The following is a 13975-nucleotide window of genomic DNA, read 5'->3' as shown; positions in this document are numbered from 1 at the left end:
TTTATTCAGACTCTGCAAAGTCATTTCAGATCAAACGACAGAAAAAGTGTTCATTCCAACAGCAACAGGATTGGACTTCAATTTTTTGTTTCAATTTATCTCCACAAATAGAACAAATATCAAGTAATATGTTTGCCATAAGAAGTAGAACCATTTCATTTGGAGAAATGATGCTGTACACGATAGTGGGAATTTCGCCCAAATGTACGGGAATTTTCAGTGCCTGGCGATTATGCCACCCGCCTTTTTTTAAAGTTAATTCGGTTGCAATACTTCCCGGCAAATACTTTGGACTCAACTGGTGGAGCACTTCCCGCCGTAAATCTTCATATGGCTGTACCATTTAGAAGTGTCCCCCGCTGTACCATCCAGAAGTGTCCCTCGCTGTACAAGAAAATGTTTGATTGAATTAAATATATTGATTTTTTTTTACCAGGGCCACACAATTTTTGAACGGCCCTTAAATCAAGTTTTCATATTTTTAAGAAATAAGAACATCTAACTGAGTAAATTGTTAATTTTGGTTTGGCTAACTATATGCAGTTCTCAAAATATGGGGAGTACAATAAAATGTTTGATTAAATGAAATATATTGATTGTTTTGAATCATGGGCTACAACATTTTTGAACGACACCTAAATCGAGCTTTCCTATTTTTTTTTCGGAATAAGCACATCATACTGACAAGGGAACTTTTCCTGGATCTCAACCGTTTCGTACTTATGGGGGAAGAGCGCGGGCACTGCCAACACAAGTTGTGGATAATGAGACGAAATACGGCACGAGTTAAATGAAAGTATGGATAGAAGTGCAGTTAAACATATACTACAGTGTAACATTACATTCCACAATACTCTGACAAGTGAGGGAGAGGAGTAGAACGTAACGACAAAAGAGGAGGGCGGGTAGCCTTGAGTATAGCGTAGGGGAAAAGTCCCATAGAAAGTATGAATATATGCGAGCCGGATTTGAGGGGAATAGCATAGTAAAATATCATGGACATGGTCAAGTACATGAGTAGAGAGTAGAAAGCCGAGGGGGCGACGACCCCCACCTTCCTGGACTGATCTTTTAATGTAGAGTTCGCAGTACATTCACACAGAGGCGTATAATGTTGTCTTACTATTATGTCATCATCATCATCATCGTAAACATATGAAAATTTATGTTTACATGAATACAACAGTCTATACACCAGTGCATTTTTTAAGAAATCGCTACTGGGTATCCAGGTACAAAAGGGGGCCTTGACACACACATAGCAAAATTCAAACACACAGAGATGTTTTAAAGTGCATTTTTGGATAATGTACACTTTTGAAATAATGACATACAAAATGAGGTATTCGTCACACTTCTGCTAAACCGTTTCATTTCCGATTCAACACATCGCCATCAATACAGGAGCGGACATATCTTTTTTACATTTTGGCTCAGATCCTCCTTCAGGCTGGTACTTAAACATAAAACCATAATTGGATATTTTCCTTTATTTATTTATTTTTATAACCATATTTTTAAATTTTACATAGACAGGACAAGGACAAAGAAACGCGACTAATACAGATGGAGAGGATACAAAGCACACAATACAAGACACAAACTGCTTAACAAGTAAATAATACGTAAACTTGACTAAACATTTCCCTAACGGAATCATTTTATGTATATATGCATGTATTTAATGTTAAATATTATTACTAATTTATTTTTTAAAGAAACAATGTAATAAAAAAATTATTATCTTTATGGTTTAAATATTATCAATGGTTTAAATCATAGTATGTAAGCCTTTTTGTTAGTGGTTCCACTTCTGCTATCATTTTTACACTTTAAATATCAATCTGTTTCACATTGTTTGGTTTTTCGCCTCTTTTAAAGCGTGTTACTCCACTTGTAACTGGTTAATTTCTACAATTATTTTCACACTTCAAATTTTAAAATGTCCCATATTATTTGGTTTCTTATCTGTATTAAAGCATTTTAGGCTATTTGTTAATGATTATACTTTTGCTATTATTTCCACACTTTAAACCTGAAGTTGTTTCACGTTGTTTGGTTCCACAAGTACTTTAAAGCCGTGTTATCCCAGTTGTTATTAGTTATACTCCTGCTATTATTTTTACACTCTACATCTGAATGTGTTCTGCATTATTTGGTTTCTTATATGTTTAGAATATAATTGAGTAAGTTGCTCATCTAGTTACCATAGGTTTAACAGAGCCGTTAAAATCATCAGCAGTCTTAACACCTGTATTACTGTCACGGCAATTGATACATGATCTACTATCACCAAATTAAGGACACTGGCTGATAACATCGCAACAAATGCCTATGTGACACAAATATGTTGATTTTGAATATAACAAATTGTTCAACTCTGAAAAACCTTTTCACAAACTCCCTTCTCTTATAGATACCACGATCAGGCCTGCTCTCCCATCTGTCCTTTTGCTTCAAGAACTCCGCTACAGCGATCTTACGTCGTAGTTCGCAGTACCTGTTCTATTTAGCGGTATTAGAAGTCGATCATTAGTCGTGTTTTCACACATCGACAAACGATGATCACTTCGAAGCTGGTTATAGTGTGAAACAGCTCGTTCAACTGAAATGCTGTGAGGTGATATTGTAAGTAAATTCCAGGACGTAAATGACAGCATTCCAGGAAGTTTCTGCAGCATTCCAAAGACTGGTAATAGTCTCTTCAGTCTCACAAAATATTTCATTTCTACATCAGCACTATCCACTAGTAAGGTACTTCCTGAATTCCTAGCCAGCTGTCGCATACATTTGAGGCAAAAGTATGTACTTCTTCTTTTCCAAATATTGCTTCTTGCTAATGGAGGAACAGCATTTACCATAGACTATGCTGAGATTCGGACAAAGTAGTCTGATTGGAGCTGAGAATGCTGTCATCTTCTATGTTCAGTCAAACACCAAGGAAGTTTAAGCAAGATTGCACTGTTTCTCTTCGAACACCTTCCCAGTTTCTGTTCCGACGAGTCGCATGCACATTATGATTTGTATGACATTGTAGCTTCTGTCCATCGTCCCTCACGTTGTCGCTAGCTACACAGTCCTCCTTTCCACCGGGAAAGGGATTCTCCAACATTAAGGTCAGTTTCCTTAATGCTACATCCCTCCTGTAAGAACATCAATCAGTAGAAAATCAGACCGTTAAAGAATATTCTGCATCTTCTGGAAGATACTAATGATGTCATGCATGAGAACTGTTAGCTTAAACTGCATGGAATTTTCGGCCCACGCGTCTAACATTCCGTTGGCAGCAGCTCAATCCTTTTTCTCCCCTTCCCTGACAATTGCCTCCCAAACCATCTTGCATCGAGGAAAGTTGTGGAGTACGGCGACAATGAATGTATGCAAGTGTTCACTAAACCGTAACCTTGAAGTAGGCAAGAAAAGTATGGAAATTAGCCATTGTTTTGTGCAGCACACCGCCCGCTGGACGGGAGCGAACCTACCGTCCAGCGGGCGGTGGTGCAGCATTTTCGCTTTTATTTTCGATGTTCTGAAATACATTGTAACATTTTTCAAACTTGACAGTCAATATGTTATTTCAGGAACAAAGTCCAACATGTCCTCCATTCCAGGATCAGATCTGTGGTAAAAACACCAAACAGTAAGGATGTCGGCATCGACACTCTGAATCAGCAGCTCCTTGCTCTAAATCTTGCCGTTTTCTATCTAAAGTTGCTAGGTCAGAACTGGCTATCGTCGCAACGCAAGGTGTTCCCCTAAAGGATAAAAGTTCTTTTTACAATTTTTTATCAGAAATAATGAGTTTTAATTGTAACGAACCAAAACAGCGTTGTAACCTAAAAATAAGTAAAAAATTCACTTCATAAAAATTAAATATCCAAATAGCAAGTTGTTTTCTGTTATTTTCTCTCAGAGACTATTCAAAAGATATATAAGCCAAACGTCATTTGGACCGTTATGTGTGAGAGTTCTGCTTCAACCTTTCTATCTATTTAGTCGGTCTATTAATTTTCTCTGTATTAGAGTAGAATGAAAGTGTTAGCATCTCGAATAGATAAATGAATACACGAAACGAAGGAAAGAGGATCTAAAATTTCAAGAATGAAGCTCTCCAATTTTATACCTACCCACAGAATACAAGCCATTACATATAGACACAAAACCAAAGTATATTGAAGTGATTTTAAACTTACAGTAATTCAAGTAATTTATTGTTTAAGTACTCTTCCAGTAATTTAAAGATTTATGAAGTAAACTGGGTATCCAAACTGCTGGGCCTGGGTATCCAAGTGCTGGGCCTGGGTATCCATTTGGATACAAAAAGCTAGCTTAAAAAATGCCCTGCTATACACATCGGTTGTTACGAAGATAGGGGGTTCCGGATCAGTGGCGTAACAACGCCAGGCGGGGCAGACATTAACCAAAGGGGGCCCCTCAGAAAAAGTAAAATGTTGGTCATATAATAACCTTTTTACTTTTGACATAGAAGCACATCATTTAGCAATACCTTTTTGAGGCACATATTTTAATAGCATTTATAGTTTTTAAGTTGCAGATTGTTTGTAGAATTATATTTCAAAAACTATCCACTTTAGAGACTGCGGCTTAAAACGTCACACTGAATGTAGTACCTGGTCTACTTGTAAATGCGTATTTCAAAGCTGTGCAATGCATGGGCAAGGGATTTCCCAAATGGACTGACGAATCGACAATCAATTCACTGTCGATTTGACAGTCCCTTGAAAATATTTGTCTCTGAAATTCATTGTTCCACGCTTTGGACACCTCCGAAACTACCGGGTGTTCAGAAAGTACCTATGCACTGCCATGTTGTGGTGTGCTAAGCGATGACTGATATGATTGTCAATTAGTAATACAACATTTTCCATTGTTTAACATATTTGACCAGGTATTTGTATTTGTTCACAGGTTCGGTTTGATTGAAGACGAACGTCTTGTGTGACATTGTGATCCAGGTCATCATGCTGACGATTGAAGAGTGTTTCTTGTGGAGCATATGTTCCGCAAGGGAGACAAGTTTACCACAGCAGTAGAAGCTGCATTTGCAGCAAAGATCCCAGAAGTGAAGCAGCCAACGCAATGCCGAACGGAACCACATCACCAAGTTTCGAAAAACCGGAAGCGTTCATATGCTCCAAAATCAGGTAGGCCATCCACAGCCACATCCGCAGAGAAGTTGGCGGAGGTGTAAGACGTGATGCTGCACTATCCAAAGAAATCGGTTAGACGACTAGCTCAGCAGGCCCACGTGTCCGTGGGTTCCGCTCACAAGATTCCCCGGAAGTCACTCTCCATGTACCCGTACAAAATTTCGGTTGTGCATGAACTGAAAGTCACCGATCGCCCGGCGCGTGTGAACTTTTGCAACTGGTTCCTGTCCTTCCTGCAGGACAATAGTGGTGGGATTCTTGACAAAACGTTTTTCACGGATGAGGCATTGTTTCACCTCTCCGGTTACGTGAATAGCCAGAATAGTCGTGTGTGGGGTACGGAGAACCCGCATGAATTTCATGTGTCCTCACTGTATGATCAAAAGATTGGTGTTTGGTGCACTGTGATTCATAAGCGCATCATTGGGCCCATCTTTCAGGACACCGTAAATGCAGAACGGTACTGAACTTGCATTCTGGACCCCTTCCTAGGTGAACTGAATGAGGACGAAATTAAAAATGAATGGTTCCAACAGGATGGAGCGACTGCACATACCGCCCACAAGGCGATGAGTTTTTTTTTTTTTTTTTTTTTTACAGGACATCTTCAGTGACCGCATCATCTCTCGAGAACTCTGGCCTCCGCGTTCACCCGACTTCACCGGATTACTTTCTATGGGGTACGTTGAAAGGAAAGGCTTATGAAGGCAATCCGCACACCATACAAAAACTCCAAGCTGTACTCTACCCGATATTCTGCACAACGTCTTCAAGAATATACAGAAACGTGTGCAACGGTCTTCAAGTACAAGGGCATCACTTCCAGCATCTCTTATAACTTCCATGACATTAAAGTTTAGCTTCGAGTTAATTTCAGTTGTTTAAAGTGGTTTATGGAAAATAAAATACGGCAAGTTATGAACTGCATAGTTACTTCCTGAACACCCTGTAGTTGCATCTAACCAAAGTTCAAGTGGACGTTTTTCTTGATTTGATACCTTTCTTCGGTCAGAACAGTGCATCATCATCGACATCAAGTATTTACCCTTTTTTCCTAACATAGCCACACGTTCCTCTGTCTAATTCTTTACTTACAAGAAGCTAATGAAAAATCACTCCTCGTATTTTCTGGAATAGTAGTAAAAAAGAATCAATCTTCATATGTTTTCTCTCCACCTCTTCTTCTCTTTCTTTCTTCTTTCTACGCTTTGCTGCGCCACTTTGTTTACCCATCGTTTAGCAATAATTTCGTACCATCTAAATGTATCAGAATTGAACCACGAAACGCGTCGTTAACATTTACTACCCACCTAGGGTTCAGCGATACGTGGCCTCTTGTGGAAACTACATAAAAACAAACTAATTGCAGAATTACATACTCCAGGACATTTTGCGGCACGCTTTAATATCTACAAGTTTTAGAAAAAGGAAAAAAAAAAAAAGATGAACTAGGCTGCCTCAGAGGTCCCGCGGTCAGTGCGTGCCAGGGGCGGATCAAGGACCGACTTCTGGGGGAGCGGTGGGTTGTCATACTGCTACTTTTAAGGGGTCCAAAGTTTGAGATGTGTTTTATTTATATATATAAAATAAGAAAGTTTCCTCTTTTTTTGGGGGGGTCGCCCCCCTGGATACGCCCCTGGTGCGTGCAGACTGCAGGAGGCATTGACCTCGACATGATGAAACTGCTTTTAGCTTCTGACATTACAGGTGTGTGCTGACAACCACCACCCCTTTTCTAGCGGAGGTTGGAACGAGGAAAACCTTGGTAACAATCAATCCGGAAAGCAAAAAACCATAAAGTAGCCTCTCTTTCTCGTTTAAATCCCGACCCCTGATGATGTTATTTCAAGGAGCTTATTCTAAGTAAACAGAATGTTTACTTTCATTTTAACATGACACACACCGCGGTTAGTCTTGATTGAAAAAAAAAAGAAAAAAGGTGGTCATCACGTACTGAGCAGGGAGGTCAAGAAATGTAGCATCATTATCACGTTTTTCCAGTATATATTTTTTCGTTTTCCCAAGATACTTTTTGTGACAGACTGAATTTCGCATGTGTGTTTTTCATTTACTTCGGCGGAGCCGGGGGCCTCGAACCGGTGTATTTACGCTACTGGTCCGGAACCTACGCACAATCCCCTCCATAGCTCTATTTATTTCATTTCTGCTTCACGGTGTTATCTACAGACTTTGTAGTAATTTACCTGACATTTTGTTACTCCGTTTTCCTCAATTATATGAACATTTTTACTTGCGCTTACTCGCCCCCTCCTCTGTTGTTGTGCGCTACGCCTCTGCCCGCACTTGTCAAAATATTGTCGAATATAACGTTACATTGTAGTACATGTTGTGTTTCTATGCATATTTTCATCGAATTCGCTCTATATTTCGTCTCCTTATACATAACATATGTTGTGTTGCCAGTGTCTTTACTCCCCCCCCTAACTACGGAACGGTTGCGGTCGAGGGTTTTTCCCACCTATGGATTTTTTTTTTTTTTTTTTTTTGTTCACTAACACAAATCGATTGACCATAGACTCTTTTCACATTTCATGTGACACTAGAAAATGTTCCCTTGGGAGTAAATTGTTAGTTTTGGTTTGGCTACACTATATGTAGTTTTCAAAATATGGGGCGTACAAGAAAATGTGATTGAATGAAATATATTGAATTTTTTGGATCAGGGGCCACAAAAGTTTTGAACGCCCGTAAATCAAGTTTTCTTATTTTTTAAAGAATAAGCACATCATACTGAGTAAATTGTTAGTTTTGGTTTGGCTATACTATATGTAGTTCTCGAGATACAAGATCTACAAGAAATTTTTTGCCTGAAATATATTGGATCTTTAGTTCCAAAAATCTGTAATGTTGATAATTTAGTGAAGAGAATGATATAATGCCCTCCGAGTCCTCAATTACATATTCCTATGTTTTGCCAATCTATTTGACTATTAACAAGCTACTGTTTCGAGCGAACAGAAAGGGCTGTTTACTTAGGCGAGGTAGAATAAGTAACGCTTTAGATGAGGGGTTAGCGGTATGGTTTCCTAATCGCATGCTACGGGTTCAATTCTCCCTCTACTCCTTTACTACACTTTTTATAATGTTTCATTTACAAGGCTGAGCTCCAGTTGGATGCTGCTAAATGAAAGATAAACTCCAGAGAAGAAATTCAATGATGATGTAATCCTGAAAATAAAGGGAGAAAAATGAATGGAGAAAACGAGTTACAGAGTTAATACTGTTAATGGTTCTATATTTGATATTATCCGTTAATTTCGTACATTTTTAAATTGTTAATTGACACTATATTCTCCCCTTTTCTCCTTGTGTATTTTTTTTTTACAAATATTATATAAATAAGGAATCCTCAGTTATATTTGCAACCTAAGGGCAAATACGCTTAGTACGGATAAGTTTTCCAACTCGTTTGAGTGTTATCGAATTTTGCATTTTTAATATTTACAAATAAATTACTGCATACCAATTTTTTAGCATTTTCAAAAGTAATATCACGAATAATGAAATCGGACAAGTTCTTCTTTTGTAGTAGTATTACGTATCAATCAGTGGCGCCGGGACCTAGGAGCTCAGGCCCTGTTAGACCCCCAACATTTTCATTAGGAGCTGGGTTCTTCGCCCGAATGATCCATCCATACTTTAATTAATTTGCAAGTAGGACTACTGTTAATAGTTTCAAAACTCAGTGCAAGGCTTTGTGTTTACTTAAAAAAAAAAATAACCTACTACATATACCGCATAATCTATCCGTATATTATTTGATACACATATATGTATAGTCATTTGAAGTAAGTTAGCTTGTTTATATAATCCTTCATTTGAGTTAATTATAAGATTATTTAAGTTCCCGACTGTTATCTTCTTATCGGCGCCTCTGGTGTCCGTATATTTTTTTTCTGGTACTGTGCTGTGTACTGTGAGTACAAGTATGCAAAGACTCCCTTTTGTCATTTCGTCAGCCAGCGTTTTCCCTCATTCCTGCTCAAAACACTCTTTACGATTTGTTCTTTTAACAGGCGAGGATAACTTCATGCTGCTGTTTTAGCTACTCTACCAGGCGTATTTAATCTTGGAGCAGGCGTAGTTGGGTTGCCTAACTCACGGATTTTGTACCTCAAGAATTTATGTGGCCCACTGTACAATCAAGTGCTCCGATAACATCCGGAAATGTATTTTTGTTCTTTTCCACTCTGCCTTTGCTGCTTGCATATTACGCACACTTGCTGGAAACTTAATCCAGTTTTCAGATTTCACAATAATTGCATCCATTACACTTGTAATAGTCACAGACATAGTACTTCGAGCCACACCAGAATCTTCTGATACTCCGACCTGGATGGATGGATGGATGGATGGATCTATCTATCTATCACTCACTCACTCACTCACTCACTCACTCATTCATTCATTCATTCATTCACTCATTCATTCATTAATTCATTCATTCACTCACACACACACACACACAAAGAGCATTTGTTTCGTCATTACTTAGTGTGCCATCTCAAGTTTCGGTTGATTCTCCTAAAAAAATCTTGTGCTAACCACTCCACATTTTCTTTCTTCAACCTATAAAGTTTTTTTGTAGTCATCATTTGCAACATTTTTACGCAGTTTTATAAGTTTTTCTACGCTGCAAAACATTCACGTACCCTGTTATGTTTCTTATGGAGTCACCTACTGAGCTTGCTCCGCAAATTTGAAGAAGTTACTCGCAGCACAGAGCAATCTCAGAATTTTATTCATACCAAACGCGGAGTAGTTACTCAGCTCGAGAATAGAGATGTAGTTACTCCAAAGGGAGGGGCTTCTCCGAGGTCAGCCGAGACGACTGGTGCTCAGTTCTTCTTTTATTAATACCAATGCGAGTAACAACTTCAAAATTGGACGTAACAAGTTCTCCGTTTTATTGATATCACCGATGATCGATATATCACTCAAATTCGATATCGATATTTGAAAATATCAATCGATCGATATATCGCACAGCCCTACTTAAAACCACCAACAGTGGTCTTTGCCTACGCGCCTGTTTCTGTGCACGCGCGGTTTTCTTCCATGCGCTGTTTTTGTCTGTGCGCAGTTTTTTCCATACGCTATTTTTGTCCACGCTACATTTGCATGCGCTCTTTTTGTACACGCGTGGTTTCGGTCCAGGCGCTGTTTTCGCTCATCGCTGTTATTGTTTGCGCAGTTTAGACCTAGAAACAGGATGTACTATTGCCACTAACGAATGTTTCTTGATTACATTCCTTAATTTTCAAATATTAGATCATCATTTCGACTTAATAATGCAAAGCCTATTACAAAATTACGTCAAGGACGTTTTAATTTAACATGCGGTAGCAAGAGAAATCAAAGAATAACCGGAAACTCCGTGGTACGCTGATAGAACAGTGACTAATCTCGTATCTCTTTCCAGTACTACAAGTACTCCTTCGAGTCACCATCATCGCAGTTAATGTTGTTTTATTTTTTATATACCTATGTGTTAGACACCGCAAACGAACATTAAAATCTAGGTACAAGCGCACACAGATTTCGTCAATAATCAGAGAAGGAGCCCCTTATTACATCACCGATTCACAAACCGTGGATAGATATCATCCCAATCACACTCCTGTACTAATTAGTGAACTAGTGTAAAAATTTTAAATCATTGACAGTGAGTACAATAGCCTCAAACACGAGGGAAGTGACGCCGATTGAGAAAAAAAACTACATAACTTTATCACTATCAGACATTCTCTCAAATTCCTACCATGATATTCCTCATATGCATTCTTGTGTTTCTGTGCTTTAGTGTACAAGTGCCTCAGTGTATTGTTATAAGAGTTATTGTGATTTCAGTCTCTCATATTATTAACAAAACTGGTCATTGTGATCCGAACAAAAAAATAATACTTCAGATTTTTGGATAAATTACTCCGTATGGATAATCCTTCGGATTTTTAGACCCACTTAGGGCGTGTAATATCCAAACCATGTGACAAATAGTAAACAAACAAGCAGACTACACTTCACCATCTGTCACATGGTTCCAAAGACAGAAGACGTCATTAACAATAGCGCCCTACCGAAGACTCAACGAAGGACCCTGAAGATAAGATACGAAAGGAGAAGCAGCGAACACCTGTGTCAGTCTGCTCTATGATTGACCGTACCTAACTTCTCCTATTCTGGTCGGCTTCATTGGGCCGTGGAATCTCCTTACCTAAAACATGCTCTGGTCGGCTGTACTGGGCCGTGGAGTCTCCTTACAAAATATCTTTCTAGCGCCATATCTTAGACAATAGAGGACAGAAATAAGGGACACTGCTGCATATCCGAACGCTCTTTCTGTTGAACGTTATTATACTTAGTTTTCTTCATAATAAAAGGCAAAGGGATAAAAGCAAAGATCTCACGTACCCTTGCTAAAAATATATATCAAACATTATGTTTGTTTTAGTGGATTACTCAAAAGTTTGTATCAAATATATTTATTAAATCTTTGCCATCAGTAAATTTCTATTTTTGGTAAAAACGATATTGCAAACATTTTGTGCCTTACAATACAATAACTTTTACATCTTTGGTAAAAACAATACCTAAATAATATAGCAAACATTTTGTGTTTGCTCAATGGAATTATTCAAATTTTGTATCATATATACTTATTAAATTATTGCTATCAATATATTTACCTATTTGGTAAAAGCAATAGTAGGAAAATACAAAAAACATATTTTTTCTCTAGTGAACAACTTAGAATTTTGTAGCAAACATATTTGTTTGAATATCAACCATGTTTTTCTATAAATGTAATTAAATTCTTGAACACTGGAACTTCTCACAATGTACTTTTTTTTTTTTAATAAACATTTCACTTCGATGGATATATACTACAAACGCAAACCAGAATTCGAATCAACTCGCTGCTTTCATATTTACGAGTCTGTTGTTACCAACTTGCTGCAAGTAGCGTTCCATGACTTTTACACAACTCTTTTACACAACTTTTACACATGCACATTCCATCTTAAATCTGTTCGTTGTAGATAGAACAGTACCTGAAAAAATAAATAAATAAATAAATAAATAAATAAATAAATAAATAAAATAAAATAAAAGTTAAGGTCAAAAGTTACTTGCAGTTTTTCTTTCAATGATTGTCCACACTCTTAAAACAAGACTTCATTGTAATACTGACAACACTATCTATTATTTATTTATCTTACTACTACTAATTATATGGAGCATTTTTTACATTCAAAGAAAACTAAAATGTAATGTTCAATTTGACGTCTCATGGATTATGTCGGCTAAAGGAGAAGGATGATAAATGTAAACACATGGTGGATAGGAACATGTGAACAGAAAGAAAGCTAAAACGACTTAACCACAGATTCTTCGCATCAGGGAAAAAACACTACTACTGGACGACTGCCCTCCCGTCCTTTCCTTTTAATCCCAACTAAGCCGTTATAATTTACAACGTACTTCACCTTGAGACATTAGAAGAGACTTATAACACTATGAGAATTTAGCACACTTTACAGTAAATACTGGAAATGTCCTCACACGTGCAGGTAAACGAAAGCTATGCTCCATATCAAAATCATATTGCTGGGCCTGAAATGTTCCTTCTTTGTCCCATACTAAAATGAAATGGAAATACTAAAATGAAAAACATATAAACCTCTTCCAATTCTATTTGAGCAATTGCTGACAGTTTAAATTTATCCGAAAATCCCTAATCCTAATGTAAACCATGAGTCTATCTTACATGCAATCCATAATATTGAACTACTACTACGAGTAAACGTGATCTACGTCCTGGTTAAAAGTAGATCATCCACTTTCCTTATTTTCGCAAGCGTACGTTGAAAATATTAACACTTTGGCTCGAAAAGGAAGATTTCATTGGGGTAAAGATGATTAACATTTATTTGATTTAGTTTGACCTATGGGCATTATATACCTGTTCAGAGAAATAGATGACCAGGAAAAAAGACTGTACTTTTTGTTTGTATCAAAAAGCCAATCATATCCATTTCGTGCTTTCAGACTAAGTGTTTAGAAGAACAACTGAATTTCCGGCTGGAGATAATTTACTAAATTTGTCCAAGCTACTACATATTTCGTGAAATGTCCAGATATGGTAAGTTTTATATCTTCATGTCCAAAAGCTCAGAAAGAGCCTCCTTCTATCCTGCCTCACCCGCTGCATTGTATTAACCGTTCACTACTTCGGCTGGAATTTCCAACATTCATGCAAGTTAATGAAATATTCGCATTCTGTGCATCAACAAGTTCCAATACAGAATTTTCTCTCTCTGTGTAGCGGCTCACAAAACGCATATAATGTAACAATTTACTACTCAGAGTGAAGTTTTGTATTTCCGTGGAAGTGAATGTCATTTGTATTCTGTGTATCGAAGTTTTGCATTTACAAACTTCATTCCTTTACACCCAATGGCTCAGAGGAACTTTCCTCATTCCCCATGCGTTCAATGTACCGAACATGCTCACTCATCCTTTGGGAAAGAATTTCCAACATACCTCCACGTACATACATCATGTTTCTGGTAATTGCTCCTCCAGTGATTGTCCACTGATTGATTGGTAATGCTAGTTATAATGCAAAATGTTTTCTTGTTTGTTGAAAATGTCAGGGAACTCACATTGGAAATAATTAATGACTGACGTTTTCTTATACTACCCTCACAATGCTAGCAATTTATAGTGTTAACAAGATGCAAAAACATACAATGTAATGAAATTTTAAGTTAAAAGCATAA

The 13975-nt window shown here is 37.6% G+C and overlaps 1 protein-coding gene across 2 annotated transcripts in view; it reads right to left on the bottom strand.

The window, feature by feature from the left end:
- Nucleotides 1-11641: 11641 nt before the first annotated feature.
- LOC145688272 (transforming growth factor-beta receptor-associated protein 1-like) overlaps nucleotides 11642-13975 on the bottom strand; it is a 128081-nt gene continuing 125747 nt past the window's right edge. For both annotated transcript variants that reach the window (XM_081762267.1, XM_081762268.1), the window contains one exon: nucleotides 11642-12244. The gene's annotated coding sequence lies outside the window, so the exon portion shown is untranslated. The remainder of the gene's footprint in view (nucleotides 12245-13975) is intronic.

This window comes from Thermobia domestica, chromosome 6, assembly GCF_964235325.1.
Source record: "Thermobia domestica chromosome 6, izTheDome1.hap1.1, whole genome shotgun sequence".
NCBI classification, from domain to species: Eukaryota; Metazoa; Arthropoda; class Insecta; order Zygentoma; family Lepismatidae; genus Thermobia; species Thermobia domestica.
The sequence above is the reverse complement of the archived record's forward strand: the minus strand, read 5'-3'. Positions and strand labels throughout refer to the sequence as shown.